A 17,567-nucleotide genomic window follows, 5' to 3' on the forward strand; every position below is an offset into this window, starting at 1 on the left:
AGATGATGCTTGAAAAATATACAGTTGTAAGAAGCAAAGGAAACAAGAGAAGCTTTTACAAAAACAAGGTTCATGCAGCATTTTCACTTTGCACTCATCAAACACACATTCACAGATGAATACATGACTTTATGTGTGTACAGGTCTAGTGTTTTTTTTTTTGTATTCTTTGACAGAGGCACAGGTACTGACATAGGTCTGAGATGCTAAAAGAGAGAGAGGTTAGGGCGAGGGAATGCATTATGCCAGAGAGTGTCCTCACCAAGATATAAGTACCAGTATGTGTGAGTGTGTGTGTGTGTTTGTCCTTTGATGCCTTTGATGTATCAACATTCTACAGTCTGATGTCAGAGGCTGCAGTAAGTGGACACACAGCCAGAGACAAGTTCAGAAGTCAAACAGGAGCAGAAACAGTTGGACTGGACAGGACTTGCTCATGATTTAGGAAGAAAGAAGCACTCAGATGTTTCTGCACAATTATTGACAAGGAAGGGAGGAGCTACTGCTGTTACAAGGACAAGAGGAAACCACAGGAAAGTGCAGATCAGCTCCAAGGTTTTCAGTAAGTCCATACATGTTAGTAGTTCATGTCAGTGTTTAGTTCATTTAGTGAAATGTTTTGAAAAGTGTCCCACGTGGGCCTTTGCTTTCTTTCCCAAGAGACAGCTTGACTAGTGGCATTTCACACAGTGTTCCTTTGTTTTTGGCAGAGCAGTGCATGATGGGTAGATCCGACAAAGCGCGTTTGCCGCACGCCGCAGCCTATTTGCAGCAGTGTTTGTGTCTTTTCAGCCATAAACGTAACAGACAAAGGGGAGCTGATGCTCAAGGCACTGAAATGTGGGATTATGCATTGTGGGCACCGTCAGCCAGAGTGCTGTGCCTGGTGACCACCACCCGCTCTCTTCTAACTACAGCTCATACTTACCTGGCAGGGGAGATACCATGATCAACAAGGTGGTTCACCCAGGGTGAGGCTCGGCCATTGCACTACGGCTGTGCTGACCCCTGCGAATTCCCCAAATGTGGGAATCTCGACTGCATAATTTCTGGTAGTGGGGGACTGCGTTCGCGCTTTCCCCTGTTGCGTGTGTGTAGAAGAAAACACAATGTGTCAGGAATTCCCATGTGCTAACCTGTTGAAGACTCTCCGTTTTGTGAAGTGGCTTTGTTGATTTGGAGTTACATGTCAGCTTTTGCAGTCTGTCCACAAAGCGGCAGTGTTGCTCTGCAGAAGCTCTCTGGCGTGCGCTACAGAGTGGCGTGTTTAGTCATGACAATTCCCCGTGTTCCCATTGGAATTGGGGAAGTGGGCGTGGCCTTTCCATGACAAAATGAAGTGTGAGCTCTCCTGTCCTACTTTGCTACTTGTTTGTGGAAGAAATGTGTGCTAGATGTTGTTCTAGTATGTTTTATTTCTAGGCTTTGGTGTGGAACAGCAATGAGTTGAAGCTATTTTTGGCCGGCTTTGCCGTATGGCTGAGCCTTTTGAGTTGGTGAAAAGTCAAACATCTTTGTATAGCGGCAGGGAAAAGTACACAGCAGACAGATGGGCGGAGTTGCTAAGTGGCGGCAATTGATAAGCTGGCTTACAAACGGGATACCGCGACACTGTGACGGTTGTACCAAGAGCTTGATTTGGACGTCAAAGGCTTGGGCCTCATCGCTTCTCGGCCTTTTGGCTAAGATCAAGTATAGTATCTGTTCTTATCAGTTTAGTATCTGATATGTCCCCTATATGGGGATAACGTATTAAACCCATTTTTAGGAGAGGGAGCTGAAAAGGGAGCTTGCTCCGCTCACTCCACGCATCGACCTGGCATTGCAGTGCCGCCGGGAACGGTGCACCTTTCTCTTGCTTTGTAGAAAATCAAGTTCTGACACACATGTTTAGTTAGTAGTCAAACTTTTACAGTGGCTGAAGGAACATGCGGCTAAGTTTTTATCAAGTGAATTGTGCACAACCAGTCAGTTGATTTACTGATATCACCCAGGGAACCCAGCTCAACAACACAGTGCACCTCAGCTACGATGATTGGTCGCGGACTCCCTGAAGACGCCAGATCGTTTCCCAGACTTTGTAGTCTCCATGTAAAAGCCAGGCCTGGATTTTTCAGGCTGGAGGTGGTGGGGAGGCTGGGATTTAGCACGCGGCAAGCCAAGGGAGGCGCACCGCGACGGTGGTAGCCGGGACGACTAGGGTCCTCAGCTGCTCTCTGAGACAGGCCTGTTCTGACTCTTGTTTCTCTTCATAACGCATAAGTCTTTCGCCTTTTACTAAAGACTTCCGTGGAGAGAAACACCAATGAGTTGAAGTTATTTTTGGCTGGCTTGGCCTTATGGCTGAGCCTTTTGAGTTGGTGAAAAGTCAAACGTCTTTGTAGAGCGCCACAAGTGTGAGCTCCCCTGTCCGACTTTGCTCTTCCTTTGCGGAAGAAATGCGTGCTAGATGTTGTCATTTCGTTGGTATACTTTATTTTTAGGATTTGGTGGGGATGCTGGCGTCTTTGAGACAAGAAAAGTGTACATGATGACAATAAAAAAAGAAATAACGCTACTGAATGAACCTATTTCTTCAATATGACAGATGATGCTTGAAAAATATACAGTTGTAAGAAGCAAAGGAAACAAGAGAAGCTTTTACAAAAACAAGGTTCATGCAGCATTTTCACTTTGCACTCATCAAACACACATTCACAGATGAATACATGACTTTATGTGTGTACAGGTCTAGTGTTTTTTTTTTTTTTTGTTTTCTTTGACAGAGGCACAGGTACTGACATAGGTCTGAGATGCTAAAAGAGAGAGAGGTTAGGGCGAGGGAATGCATTATGCCAGAGAGTGTCCTCACAAAGATATAAGTACCAGTATGTGTGAGTGTGTGTGTGTGTTTGTCCTTTGATGCCTTTGATGTATCAACATTATACAGTCTGATGTCACAGGCTGCAGTAAGTGGACACACAGCCAGAGACAAGTTCAGAAGTCAAACAGGAGCAGAAACAGTTGGACTGGACAGGACTTGCTCATGATTTAGGAAGAAAGAAGCACTCAGATATTTCTGCACAATTATTGACAAGGAAGGGAGGAGCTACTGCTGTTACAAGGACAAGAGGAAACCACAGGAAAGTGCAGATCACCTCCAAGGTTTTCAGTAAGTCAGTACATGTTAGTAGTTCATGTCAGTGTTTAGTTTAGAAGTTAATGTTTTGAAATGTTTTGTCCAAATGATATGTTTGTGAAATTAGGACAAGTAATCATACCCATGACTGTGAGATATTCTCATGGTTCCTCAGCTTCTTAACTTTGTTTTGGTGTGATGCTCTGTAGTTTGTGTTAAAGGAAAGGATTTCTAGGAAGTCTGTACTGTCTGCAACAAGATCCTTTCTAAAGAAATTCTAATGGAAATGATGGAGCATAAAATCCACAGTCCCTGTCCTGTGGAAAAGTTGACTTCCAGAGTTGAAAAGAAGCAAACATGAGGCTTCATTTGAAGATACTCTGCCACTTTAGACTCTCAGCTCTGATTCTTGTTTTCTGCTCCATGCAGCTCATCTACAGGACTGTATTAAGTCCTAGTTGTTGAAGGATCTTAATTATTAAGCAGTGAAACTATTTCATATGAGGAAATGGTACATTCATTCTTTGAAATGTTTCCTTTCTTCTGTTTCCTTGTCTTTTGATGATGGTCACTAAGCTCCAAATCTTGTAGCTGTTCAGAATTCAGCCTCAGTCAGTGTGAGAGAGCTGATGTGTTTAAAGCTTCATAGACTGAAAAGGTTCTGGGAAGTTCTCTTGAAAAATGGATCCTAAATTTAACTTTGAGGAATTTAATTGTGTGCCTGCTCCAAATGCTATGCTAGGTCTATGTGGAGCAGCTTGTGTGATACATTATGTTTATGTTTGTTTTCTATGAGACTGTGAATATTATTAGCTGACTGGATGAATAGAACACAAGGGAGATTTGTTTGTGCAGATAGATGAGACCTTAATGTGTCGACTAACCCTTATTTTAAGATGCACACACACACTTTGTTCTGCAAGTAGTTATAGTTTATGTCAGAGCAGCATCAGGTAAAACAATGAAGAATGATCAATACAGATCCTGATTTACTGTAAGTCCTATATTCTCCATGATGATGATGATGTGTGTGTGTGTGTGTGTGATGGGAAAAGAAGGATGAAGGAAAAGTTCTCACTGCAGCAGCTGTAGAATTTTATTATTATGAGCACAATTACACCACAAGAGCCAGTTTGACTCTGTCATTTCCAGGCTCTGTGTTTCCAGTTCATCATTCACCACACAATGATGTACTTTATTTCTTCATGATGACTCTTGAAAGTTTTTGAAGAGAGAGGAGAAAATTTCTTCTGTCATTTTTGCCTTTTTTTTCTCACAAAACTTATTTTAAAGATTTTCATGATTCGAAGAAAAACACATTTTCTTTGTGGTCGGAGAAAATGAGGAACTGTTCCATCATTTATCCAGAAGTTTCTATAGTAATGTGATCATTATTCTGTGACTGTGACAGGAGGAGTTCAGTGAATTGATGTGACTCGTCTGTGCTCTTTCACTGCTCATTTTAATGAAGTATATATTCCCTCTCTGTATTATGATATTGGATTGTAACTCAGCTTTACCACAACACTGTCATTGTACACCTGTATGTTTTGTTCACCGTGTTGATCCATCTGTCTTCCTGTATTCATTCTCTCACTCCCTCGCTCACTACAACCACATACACTAAATACACTAAACTGTAGTAAAGTGTGGAAAAGCAAATCCATTATGTGTGAAACATAATGTGGCTGGATGATGTTCAGAGGAAACAGATTTTGTGAATGAATGAGGTAATGAAGTTTATTAACAGCAGTGGAGGTGGGAGACTGGGGTTTGTATCCAGAGTCCACTCTGTGGTTAGGTTTGCTATTTACAGCTATTTAACAATACACACAAGCTAACTTGCATACGGCCTAATACAAATGTCACACACACACATTTCATCAGAGAGACCAGCTCTCAGAAATAAGTCCAGCAGTGGAGACAGTCCAACAGGCTCCACATGTTTCTGTGCTGAGAGGAGACTGTACTGAAGCTGTCAGCTGTACCATCAGCCTCTGTGTCACACACTGCTACTGTACATGAAGACTGCTGTCAGCTCGGCTCAGCTCCACTCATCACTAACTTCATTTAGAGCAAACAGAGCTCTGCTGTAACAGGAAGCAGCAGAAAGTCAGAGGCTTCGCCGTGAGGAGCGCAGACCTCTCTGTCATGTCAGGTGTTTTCAGGAAGGGACGTCACTTCACAGACCTTCACAACTCGAGTCAGCATCAGACGGACACACGCACAATAAACATCCACGGTAGCTGGAATTTCCCTCTCAGCTCCGCTGTTTCCTAGTGGAAGACGCCAGGACATGAAATGAAAAGAGTGAAACGATCCTTTGCCTTGAAATCCAAAGAGGAAAGCGACGGCGTGGATCCACACGGTGTGTATCCAGAAGTAAAGCATGGTGTCCTTTAATCAGCTGCAAAAGCTCCGCGCTCTTCCCGACGAAGCTCCGTGTCCAGCGGTTCATTTCCAGAAGAGAAAGCGCTGCAGATGAAGCCGAGCGGAGGAAGAAATCCCAGTGTGAACGCTGCTGATGAACACAAGAGCTGGAGACTCTGTCTCTGCTTCTTCTGCTGCTTTCACACGGACATTAGCGACACCTACCGGAACTGTTATCCAGAGAGGAAGAGACTGTGTCTGTGTGTGAGTCCTCTGAGTCCTCTGTCCAACTCATTTCATTCAGCTCCACAACCATGATTTGTCACATGGAGTGAAGTGAAGCCAGTGAAGAGGAGGGGAATGGGAGGAGGAAGCAACACAAAGTGTTTGCTGGTCTCTGATGGGATCTTAGCCAGCAGTTTGTCTCTGTGTTATTCTGTCTCTGCACCGTTAACCATTCATACTCAGGTGGACAGTCACAGTGGACACTGTCTAATGTCCAGAGGAAAAAAAAGGTCTTTTATCACATATTAAAGCTGTGTGATGTTCACTGACACTGACCATGTGTAGTTTAAATACATGCGTGCAAGTTTATTTTCCTTAAGGCAGAAGATGAGCTGATTAATGCAGGAAACAACATGAGTCAGACTCAAGTATCTGCCTTTATAATTCTAAATGAGCTGAGGACAAAAGGTGAAGGCGACAGCTCATATGGAAAATTGGCACATTAAGAAAACATATATTATTTGTGTGAATAACATTAGTGCATATTTTCCACTTTTGATATATGATGGTATTGTAAAAATATATATGTCTTTTCAGTCTAAAATCCTTCTAGTGTATCTACAGGAGCTGATTAGTCCCATATATACAGTGGTGTTCCAGTATATGTCAGAGGTCAAAGTGAAGACAGTCTAGTTGGTCTCATTGGATAAAGCCAGTTATCTGTGTGCAAACAAGTGTGACAGGAGATTTATTCCACTTAGTTCTGTCAGAGCCACTGAAGCTGTTTCTTTACTTTTTATTCTTCCCTCCAGCTGCAGTGAGAACATCTACAGAAGAAACATTATTATTATTATTTACTGTCCAACACAGTAAAGTGTAAATGATGGACATTTACTCAACACATCTTTTTATTTCCTCTGTCACAGGATAGAAAGAACAAAGAATTTCACAGATAAAAAAAAGTGCACGTTTGTCCACCTGTTGTTTCCATAATGTCTCTACATGTTTTGGGCTTCACTTGGCTTTTGGATGTTTGCCCTCACACAGAAGAGACACTGCTGCTCCCAGTTACATTTTATTACATATTATTATATCTGTAATTTATTGTATTTTTGTTCTCACTTTTGTTTCCATGTGTGAAGCTTCCACCCTCGAGACCTTGTGGCACAGGTGGACTGTGTTTGTAGAGTTTATTTACATTCTCAACCTGTTTCCATCCCACTGCTCATTTGTATTTTAGGCTCAGAAGAAGAAGGAAGAAAACTGTTTTCATTATAACATGCCAGCAGCAAGAGAAGCAAAACAAAGGTTAGATGGAATCCCATCACAGCAATATGATGGTGTGTGTGTGTGTGTGTGTGTGTGTGTTGTGACACAGTTATCTTTATATTTTTAGGTTTCTTCAAAGTCTAGAAACAGACTTTAAGCTGAGAAGCCTCCTCTGTCAGAACATGTCCTCCACATTGCATTTTCTCATTAGAGAGAAAAAATTCAGATTCATTTTACAGAGTTCAGTCCACTCATGTCTACTGCTGAGTTCAAAGCTCCTGACCTCTAAGAGCCTTGTTTCATAATTCATTTCCAGCCCACAGTGTTTCTGTCCTCCAGCAAACCTTTGGATGTCAGTGTGTCAAGCTAATGTTGGTGAATCTGAGGCTGTGTTGACTGAGAGAAGAAGCTGTGAGATCTTTGAGACCCTGAGGACTCACTCTGGACTGATTTGATAGATGCTCCACAAATAAAAGACAGCAGACACATAATGATGCCTCAACTTACTGCACAACTCTGAACCTCCAAGATCTGCAAGACAGAAAAAATAATGTGGAAATTAGCTGCAATTCTCCATCACACCACATGATGGAGCTGATTAATCTGACTCAGGACTCTGGGTTCAGCATCTGTCAATGAATAAAATAAAACCAAATAAAGTCCAGGTGGAGGGTGGAGGGTGGAGGAGTCTCAGTGTGTCTGCAGAGACTGTGTAGAAGGACAGAGCAGCAGCAGAGCAGTCCAGATACACTGATGATTCTCTTTCAGATCCAGAGGAACACACAGGGATGATGGTGGACTTGACAGTGGAGCTGTTCTCAGAGCAGTTCAGACTGCAGCACTGAGAGTCTTCTCCACTTCTTCTGGTTCCTCTGTCAGTCACTGCTGGATGAAGCTCTCCTCTCCACTCTACCTCCCAGTAACATGGACCAATCAGAGCCTCTCTACACACAAGCTGCTGCTGCCTCAACCTCTCTGGATCATCAGGACACAGCTCGTCCTCTCTCAACACACACACCGTCCTCTTCACTCTCTCCTTTAGAAAGATCACTACCTCCATCTGTTGAGAGAAGAAGACAGACAACAGAGGTGATAAATCAGTGTTTACAGAGACTCACTTCATCAGCTGTCAGTCACTGATGCAGCACATCCAGTATAAAGAGCAGCAGGGACTTCTGTCCTGTTCAGAGCAGAAGTGGAGCAGCTGTGTAGTGTAGCAGCTTCCTCTCAGCTCTCATGTTAACGTATTGGAGTGAAGACACTGAGCTGGAACTTTTAGCATCAAGTCTGTTTACTCTGAACATTTCACTCAAGTCCACAGTGGAAATAAACTGCTGAGTCATGAAGCTTCATTACTGCACAAACAGTTTAGTGATGGATTCACTGCTGTTACATGTCAACTCATGTTCCATTTAAAGAAAGAGTCTCTGTGTGTTGATGAACATCTGATCTGCTTCTGAAATATCAGCTGACAAATAAACATGGAGGCTGTCACTGAAAGTATCTGACAGATGGACAGATATACAGATGTGATCACTGGACTTCAGCAGAGGTTCTGCTCTGTATCAGACCACATGCTGACAAAATGTCATGATGCTTCTCTGAAATCAGAGCCAGTGATTTGCAGGCTGCAGTCAGACTGATCTCAGAGCTGTGACAAAGATCAAACTCATCAATTCTTTACTGTTGAAATGAAACAACAAACAGTCTCAGATTAGATGTGATGGTAGGACAGTTGGACCAATGAGGACAACTGTCTCTACACATCCTGTGAGGCTGTCAGCTGTGATCCAGCTTTATTTCCTGTTGACATGAACACAACAACAACAACAACAACAACAGATCACAATTAGCTTGTGGTTGCTGTGACTGGCTGACTGTCCTCTGCGTCTCTGTCTTTCTGTCCCATCCTGAGGCCTGTCCCCGTTCTCCTCTCACAGCTTCAATGAGGAAAGCAGCCACTGAGAAGGTTGGAGGTTTACAGGAGACACTGGATCTTTGCTTTGATACGAAATGTGTTTAGTACAATACAGCTGAAAGCAGCATGGACTGACTCCAACCCTCTACTGACCTCAGAGTCTGCAGTCTACAGTGTGGACTCTGCACAAGATCAGATCCTTCACTCCTGAATCCTGCAGGCTGTTTCCTCTCAGGTCCAGGTGTCTCAGATGGGAGGGGTTGGACTTCAGAGCTGAGGCCAGAGAAGCACAGCTGATCTCTGACAAACTGCAGTGAATCAGCCTGAATAAAGAATAAAAGATGTGAGTTTAGGAGACAAAGTTCCTGCTTGAAAGCGTTGAGTGTTTCATCATCTGTTCAGAGCTGAAGAAGGTTGAGAATGTACAAGTTTGGAAAATGGAAACTCCAAACACCTGAACCAACAGGATGCAGCTTAAAAACAGTCAGATACTAAAAGTCAAACACAGCTCTCATTAACTTCAGTCACTATAAACATCACAGATCATAAAGCAAACAGTGAAGAAACATTTCTTTCTGTCTTAATGTGGAATATTTGCTTTGTATGTGAAGAAATATAAAAGTCAACTGAAGGTGAAGATGAAATTGTTCCAAAGTAAAGAGTCAATTAGCAAGTGTTGGATTTTGAATCTTCATTCAATGACTTTGAAATATGAAGCTGAACAAGATGCTCAGTGTGGATCAGCATCAAATCTCTGAGCTCAAATCTCCTTCTAAAAGTCCCACATTCACACTCAATTCAATTTTATTTATATAGTGCCTTCCACAATCAAAATTGTCTCAAAGCGCTTTACAGAGACCCAGAGCCTGACCCCAGAGCAAGCACTTAAGGCGACAGTGGCAAGGAAAACTCCCTTTTAACAGGAAGAAACCTTGAGCAGAACCTGGCTCAGATGGGGGACCCTCCTGCCGATGGCCGGGCTGGGTGAAAGGAGGAAAAGGAGGAAGATAGGACAGCTAGGAATGGAGGAGAGGGGGAGAAAGACATGCAGCATAATACAGACAATGTGGGTCAGTATTTACATTACAGTTAGTGAACAGTTATTGGATAATGTGTGCTCAGCAGATTAGAATTATGAAACAGAGCACGGAGGCAAAAAGCTGTCATGACTGGTAATTATTTACATTACAGTTTGCAAAGAATATTAATCCAATATTTATCTGTAACAGAGTGGAACATTAAACATGTTAGAAATAGATCATTGTAAACAATAAACAGCAGCAGGTGGGTGGAGCCAGGACCATAGGACATGCAGCTCCGGAGCCAGAGGTACCTGCAGTAAGGTACAGAGAAAGAGAGACCAGAGAGAAACAAACACAGGACTACGGGACAGAGAGGACACAGAGTTAATGACATGTAATAAAGGCTAATAAATTTAAGAGTGGGTCTGAGGAGAGAAAGAGAAAGAAGAAGAAGTGCGCAGTAGATCATGGGATGTCCCCCAGCAGCCTAGGCCTATAGCAGCATAACTAGGGGATGATTCAGTTGCCTGAGCCAGCCCTACTAAGGGCTATATCCTTAACTGTAACAGTGTCTATAGAGATAATTGTGACTAACTATAAGTTTAATAAATAACTAGGACTGTAACTACAACTAATTATAAGCTTTATCAAACAAGAAGGTTTTAAGCTTCGTTTTAAAATTAGAGAGGGTGTCTGCTTCCCGAACCCAAACTGGCAGTTGGTTCCATAGGAGAGGGGCCTGATAGCTAAAGGCTCGGCCTCCCATTCTACTTTGAGATTTTGGGAACCATAAGCAAACCTGCATTCTGGGAACGAAGCAATCTGTTAGGATGATATGGTACTATCAGCTCTTTGAGATATGAAGGAGCCTGGCCATTGAGGGCCTTATATGTAAGGAGAAGGATTTTAAAATCAATTCTGGATTTTACAGGAAGCCAATGAAGAGAAGTTAGTACAGGAGTAATGTGATCTTGTCATAGTCTGTAAATTTATGTCAAGTTATGTTTTGTCTGGTGTCTCTATTGTTTTGTGACTTCTTGTTTTATTTTGAAATCACTGCCCTAGTGTGTCTTGTCTAGTTCTACTTCCTGTCTTTGTCTTGTTTCCCGCCGTTGTAATTGTTTCCCCGCCCTAATTGTTTCCACCTGTTTTCCCTTACCTGTTGTGTGTATATATAGTCGGCGTTTCCCCATGTCCTGTGCCAGTTCGTCTTGTCATGTTGTCAGACAACCAGCCCTTGTTCATGTTTCCCTTGCCACGTCAGGTCGTGTATTTCTGTTGTTACTTTTTCCTAGTCTTAACCTCTGTTCTTGTTGTTAGATTTTCTTTGTTACTTTGTTTAGCACATTTGCCTTTTCTCCTCAAAAGAGTGATTTTCAGTTGTTACTTCGTTACCTCATAGAGTGATTTTCAGTTGTTACTTCGTTACCTCCGAGAGTGATTTTCAGTTGTTACTTTGTGAATAAATTGTTTTCTTTGTACTTTTGCCATCGAGTCGTGCATTTGGGTTCAAGTCCTAGTTCAGTCATAACAGTACGAACTGGCCAGAATGAACCCAGCCGACTCCGACCACCTATCGGCGGCCGTACGCTCCCAGAGTGCCCGCCTGAATCAGCAGGAGGAACAGATGTCCTCGCTGCTTCAGGGCATGAAGGGTCTGGTTATCAGTCAGGAGGATTTCAAGGCGACCATGACTACCCAGGTAAACCTCCTGGCTTCCCACGTACATCAAGCCCCCTTAAAGACTTCTTCCTCCCTGGACCTGGAAGCCGCACCGTCCTCGGCCGCTGCCAGTTCCTCGCCAACACCGGTTTCCCACGCCACTGCTCTCCACCTCTCTCCCCCGGAGAGGTTTTCCGGTGAGACCGGTAAATGCCGAGTGTTCATTGTGGACTGTGAGATGCATTTTGAACTCTTGCCTTCAGCTTTTCCCACTGAACGATCCAAGGTGGCGTTCATGATCTCATACCTAACCGGGAGGGCGAAGGCATGGGCTACGGCGGAGTGGTCCCGCGGTGCTCACATCTGTCAGTCCCTCAGTGAGTTCGTGGAGGCGCTGAGGAGGGCTTTCGATCCCCCCTCGTCGGACCGAGAGAGGGCTAGAGACCTGTGCACTATTAAACAAGGTACGGACTCGGTTAGCGACTATGCTATTCGCTTTCGCACGCTAGCCACTGACAGCGGGTGGAATGCCGCTGCGCTGTTTGATATTTTTCTCAAGGGACTCTCTGACCAGATTCAGGATCTTTTAGTGCCTCTTGACCTGCCTCCTGATCTGGACTCGTTAATTTCTCTGGCCATAAGAACTGATAATCGTTTACAGGAGCGTAAACGAAATGCCAAAGCTTCGTCTGCAGCCGCTCGATCCAGCTGGCGGAAGTTTCCTCGCGTCTCATCGGCGGTGCCTCAGACGGAGGCGGCAGCAGAGAAGGACGAGGAGCCCATGCAGCGGGGACGCACCCGGCTATCCGCGGAGGAGCGTCGCCGTCGTCAGCAGGAGGGCAGGTGCTTTTACTGCGGACAACAAGGTCATCTCCTCGCGTCGTGTCCAGCCAAAGAGGGCTCGCCAGTAGACGGGAGGTTTCTGGTGAGCCGTTTCACTTGCCCCAAATTCCCTCCCCGTGCCTTAACGGAGATCCAGGTAAAGCACCACGACACTACGGTTTCACTCGGGGCACTTATTGACTCAGGTGCGGATGAAAGCCTCATGGACTGGGACCTGGCTAAAAGACTTAAATTGAACATTGAACAGTTATCCCAGCCATTGGAGGCCAGTGCTCTGGATGGTACTGTGATTTTTAATGTGACTCATAAAACTGAACCTCTAAGGCTTGTGATAGGTGATCATCATGAACTGATGTGTTTTCATTTATTTCATTCCACCCATCACTCCCTCATCCTGGGAATTCCCTGGTTAAAGAAACACAATCCTCAGATTGACTGGTGTACGGGGAGGGTTTTAAAATGGTCTGAGGGATGTGAAAGTGGTTGTATAAATGTTCTCGCTGTGAACTGTGTCACTGATTTTGAGGCTCCTGATCTCAGTACGGTTCCTAGCTGTTATCATGACTTGGGGGAAGTTTTCAGCAAGAGTAGGGCTGCCTCCCTTCCCCCTCACAGGTCGTATGATTGCCCTATTGATTTAATACCTGGAGCCCCTATTCCCAAGGGCAGACTGTATTCCCTCTCAGGCCCTGAAAAGCAGGCCATGAATGACTATATTGAATCCTCACTGAAAGCTGGTCTCATTCGCCCTTCTTCATCCCCGGCTGGGGCAGGGTTCTTTTTTGTGGAGAAGAAAGATGGGTCTCTTCGGCCTTGTATTGACTATGGACCTCTGAATGACATCACTGTTAAGAACCGGTACCCTCTGCCCCTTATGTCGTCTGCTTTTGACCAGCTCCAACAGGCCAAGGTCTTCACTAAGCTAGATCTTAGAAATGCCTACCACCTAGTTCGCATCAGGGAGGGCGACGAATGGAAAACGGGGTTCAACACACAAAGTGGTCACTATGAATATCTGGTGATGCCATTCGGGTTAACTAACGCTCCTGCTGTATTTCAGGGAATGATTAATGATGTCCTAAGAGACTTCCTGAACCACTTTGTTTATGTGTATCTGGATGATATCTTAATCTTTTCGCCAGACTTGGACTCACATGTTGGCCACATACGTCAGGTTCTCCAGCGGTTGCTGGAAAACCAACTCTATGTCAAAGCTGAAAAGAGCGAGTTTCATGCCGACTCTGTATCATTCCTAGGCTTCATCGTAGCCCCTGGAAAGATACAAATGGATCCGGCTAAAGTTAGCGCTGTGGCTCGGTGGCCAACACCTGATAGCCGCAAAAAGGTTCAGCAATTCTTGGGATTTGCTAACTTTTACAGGCGGTTTATCAGAAACTTCAGCGCCATAGCTGCCCCTCTCCATGCCCTGACCTCTCCACAGACTCCCTTTCGGTGGTCTACTCAAGCGGAGGAGGCCTTCCAGCAGCTCAAGGTGCGGTTCACCACCGCCCCCATCCTCACGGTTCCTGACCCCAGCCGGCAGTTTGTGGTGGAAGTAGATGCCTCTAATGATGGGGTGGGAGCTGTACTCTCCCAACGATCAGAAAAAGACAACAAGCTTCACCCATGTGCCTTTCTGTCACGAAAGCTTTCACCCGCCGAGAGGAATTACGATGTTGGCAACCGTGAGCTGTTAGCCGTAAAAGCTGCTCTGGAAGAATGGAGACATTGGCTTGAGGGGGCGCAGCACCCCTTCATTGTCTGGACAGATCATAAGAACTTGGAATATATCCGCAAAGCTAAAAGACTTAACTCCCGCCAAGCCAGATGGACATTGTTCTTTAATCGTTTTAACTTTGTGTTGTCTTACAGGCCGGGGTCCCGGAACACCAAGCCTGACGCCCTGTCCCGTGTGTTTGACTCCGAGCCCGCTGCCAAGGATCCTGAGCCCATCCTTCCACTAAACCGTTTGGTAGGAGCGGTGACTTGGCAAATAGAAACTGAGGTGAAGCAGGCTAATGCTGCGAACCCGACACCCGGAGGTTGCCCGGAGGGTCGTTTGTTTGTTCCTGTTGGCATGCGACCTCAGGTGATTCATTGGGCCCATACCTCACTGCTCACTTGCCACCCAGGAATCAAAAGAACTATGTATGCCATTTCCCAGAGGTTCTGGTGGCCATCCATGGAGCAAGAAGTGCGGGAATATGTGGAGGCCTGCCCCGTCTGTGCCCGTAACAAGACAACCTCCAGAGCACAGATGGGGTTGCTGCAGCCTCTCCCTGTTCCCACTCGTCCTTGGGCGGAGATTTCTCTGGACTTCGTCACGGGGCTCCCGGTCTCAGCAGGTAACACCACGGTTCTCACAGTGGTGGACAGATTTTCGAAAATGACACATTTCATTGCTCTGCCTAAGTTACCTTCAGCCAAGGAAACGGCTGAAATTATGATGATGCATGTGTTTCGCATCCATGGATTTCCCAAGGATATTGTTTCAGACCGGGGGCCCCAGTTCATCTCTCGTTTCTGGAAGGAGTTCTGTAACCTCATCGGAGCCACTGTCAGCCTCTCCTCGGGATACCACCCAGAATCCAATGGCCAGACAGAACGCCTCAACCAAGAGTTAGAGACCTGCCTCCGATGCCTCGTTTCACAGAACCCGACTACCTGGAGTAAGAACTTGGTGTGGGTGGAGTATGCACACAACTCCCTTCCCACGGCCGCCACTGGTATGTCTCCTTTTAAATGTGTGTTTGGATATCAACCCCCTGTTTTCTCTGAGGCAGAGAAAGAGATCACCGTCCCATCAGCTCACGCCATGGTACGGCGTTGCCACCGCATCTGGGCGGCCGCCCGTAAGATCCTCCTGCGCAGTGTGGACCGCATGAAGAAAGCAGCAGACCGAAAATGCCGCCCTGCTCCCGATTACCAGCCTGGCCAGAAGGTCTGGCTATCCACTAAGAACTTACCCCTTCATGTTGTTTCGAGGAAGCTGGCTCCCGGGTTCGTGGGTCCATTCCCCATTTCCAAAGTTATTGGCCCCTCCTCCATTCGCTTGCGGCTGCCCCGGTCTCTGAGAGTCCACCCTACCTTCCACGTTAGCCGGGTTAAACCGGCTAAAGAAAGCCCTATGGTTCCCCCATCCAAACCCCCTCCTCCCCCCCGTATGGTTGATGGGGGTCCGGTCTACACAGTCAAGTCTCTTCTGGTGGTCCGCAATAAAGGTAGGGGCCGGCAGTTCCTGGTGGATTGGGAAGGCTACGGTCCGGAGGAACGCTCCTGGGTCCCTGCCAGTTTTATCATGGACCCTAACCTCATTTCAGACTTTTACAGACTTCACCCAGACTTGCCTGGTCCGTCAGGAGCCGTCCCTTGAGGGGGGGGTACTGTCATAGTCTGTAAATTTATGTCAAGTTATGTTTTGTCTGGTGTCTCTATCGTTTTGTGACTTCTTGTTTTATTTTGAAATCACTGCCCTAGTGTGTCTTGTCTAGTTCTACTTCCTGTCTTTGTCTTGTTTCCCGCCGTTGTAATTGTTTCCCCGCCCTAATTGTTTCCACCTGTTTTCCCTTACCTGTTGTGTGTATATATAGTCGGCGTCTCCCCATGTCCTGTGCCAGTTCGTCTTGTCATGTTGTCAGACAACCAGCCCTTGTTCATGTTTCCCTTGCCACGTCAGGTCGTGTATTTCTGTTGTTACTTTTTCCTAGTCTTAACCTCTGTTCTTGTTGTTAGATTTTCTTTGTTACTTTGTTTAGCACATTTGCCTTTTCTCCTCAAAAGAGTGATTTTCAGTTGTTACTTCGTTACCTCATAGAGTGATTTTCAGTTGTTACTTCGTTACCTCCGAGAGTGATTTTCAGTTGTTACTTTGTGAATAAATTGTTTTCTTTGTACTTTTGCCATCGAGTCGTGCATTTGGGTTCAAGTCCTAGTTCAGTCATAACAGATCTCTCTTGCTAATTCCAGTCAGTACTCTCGCTGCAGCATTTTGGATCAGCTGGATGCTTTTTACAGAGTTAACTGGACATCCTGATAATAGGGAATTACAGTAGTCCAGCCTAGAAGTAACAAAAGCATGGACTAATTTTTCAGCATCACTCTGCGACAGAATGTTCCTAATCTTACTGATATTGCGCAGGTGAAAGAAGGCGGTCCTAGAGACTTGTTTTATATGTGAGTTAAAGGACAGATCCTGATCAAAAATAACTCCAAGGTTCCTCACAGTCGTACTGGAGGCTAAATTAATGCCATCCAGAGTAACTATATGATTAGATAAACTGTTTCTGAGGTGTTTGGGACCAAACAAAATAACCTCAGTTTTGTCTGAATTCAGAAGAAGAAAGTTACAGGTCATCCAGGCCTTTATGTCTTTAAGACATGCCTGAAGTATGGCTAACTGATCTGTTTCGTCTGGCTTCATAGATAAATATAGCTGGGTATCATCCGCATAGCAATGGAAATTTATTCCATGCTTCCTGATAATATTGCCTAGGGGAAGCATGTATAAGGTGAACAGTATCGGTCCAAGCACATCTCATCATTAATGGAAACAATCCTAAATATCCTGGCAGAGAGAGAAGTGAGTCTCCATCTTCTCTTTCCACTTCACTTATTCTCCTTTACAGGAGTTCACTCTGCTGTGAACAGAGACACCAGCTGCAGTGTCTGTTCATAGAAGAGTTAAAGGAGGAAGAAAGATGATCCACAGCCAGTCAACACAGAATAATGGGATCTTTGTAGGGACTGTTGGTGTCAGTGTTCAACCATCTGGAACAACAACAACAAATCAAAAAAAAAACATCCTCTGAGGTGATGGATCATCAGTTCAAAGCTGCAATTAGGAATAAATGTCACAATAAAAACAAATGTGTACAGTGATTGGTGAGATCTGAAAAGACAAAATGAATATCACTGTACTGTCAACTTTCAAACATGCTGTTTCATTAGCCAGCTGGAAATCAATAAATAATTATTTATCAGTACAAAACAAAATCTGAACACAGAGCCAGTTTCACTTGATAGCCAACATGCTGAAGCTGAGGAAAACTTCAGATGCCTTGGTACAGTTCTGGACTCCCTGGTGAGCTTCTCTGAAAATACAAAAGATGCTCACAGCAACTTTATTTTCAGAGAAAACTCT

At 44.9% G+C, this 17,567-nt stretch overlaps 3 non-coding genes across 3 annotated transcripts; all 3 read left to right on the forward strand.

The window, feature by feature from the left end:
• The first annotated feature begins 920 nt into the window (after positions 1–920).
• On the forward strand, positions 921–1,084 carry LOC121189095. The gene has a single exon (XR_005894806.1). It is a non-coding gene; the product is annotated as a U1 spliceosomal RNA (small nuclear RNA).
• A 578-nt stretch (positions 1,085–1,662) lies between these two features.
• LOC121189037 lies at positions 1,663–1,853 on the forward strand. Its single transcript, XR_005894769.1, has one exon. It is a non-coding gene; the product is annotated as a U2 spliceosomal RNA (small nuclear RNA).
• Positions 1,854–2,233: 380 nt separating this feature from the next.
• Positions 2,234–2,348, forward strand: LOC121189076. Its single transcript, XR_005894791.1, has one exon. It is a non-coding gene; the product is annotated as a U5 spliceosomal RNA (small nuclear RNA).
• The last annotated feature ends 15,219 nt before the right edge of the window (positions 2,349–17,567 follow it).

The sequence above is a fragment of the Toxotes jaculatrix genome, chromosome 10 (assembly GCF_017976425.1).
Source record: "Toxotes jaculatrix isolate fToxJac2 chromosome 10, fToxJac2.pri, whole genome shotgun sequence".
Lineage (NCBI taxonomy): Eukaryota > Metazoa > Chordata > Actinopteri > Toxotidae > Toxotes > Toxotes jaculatrix.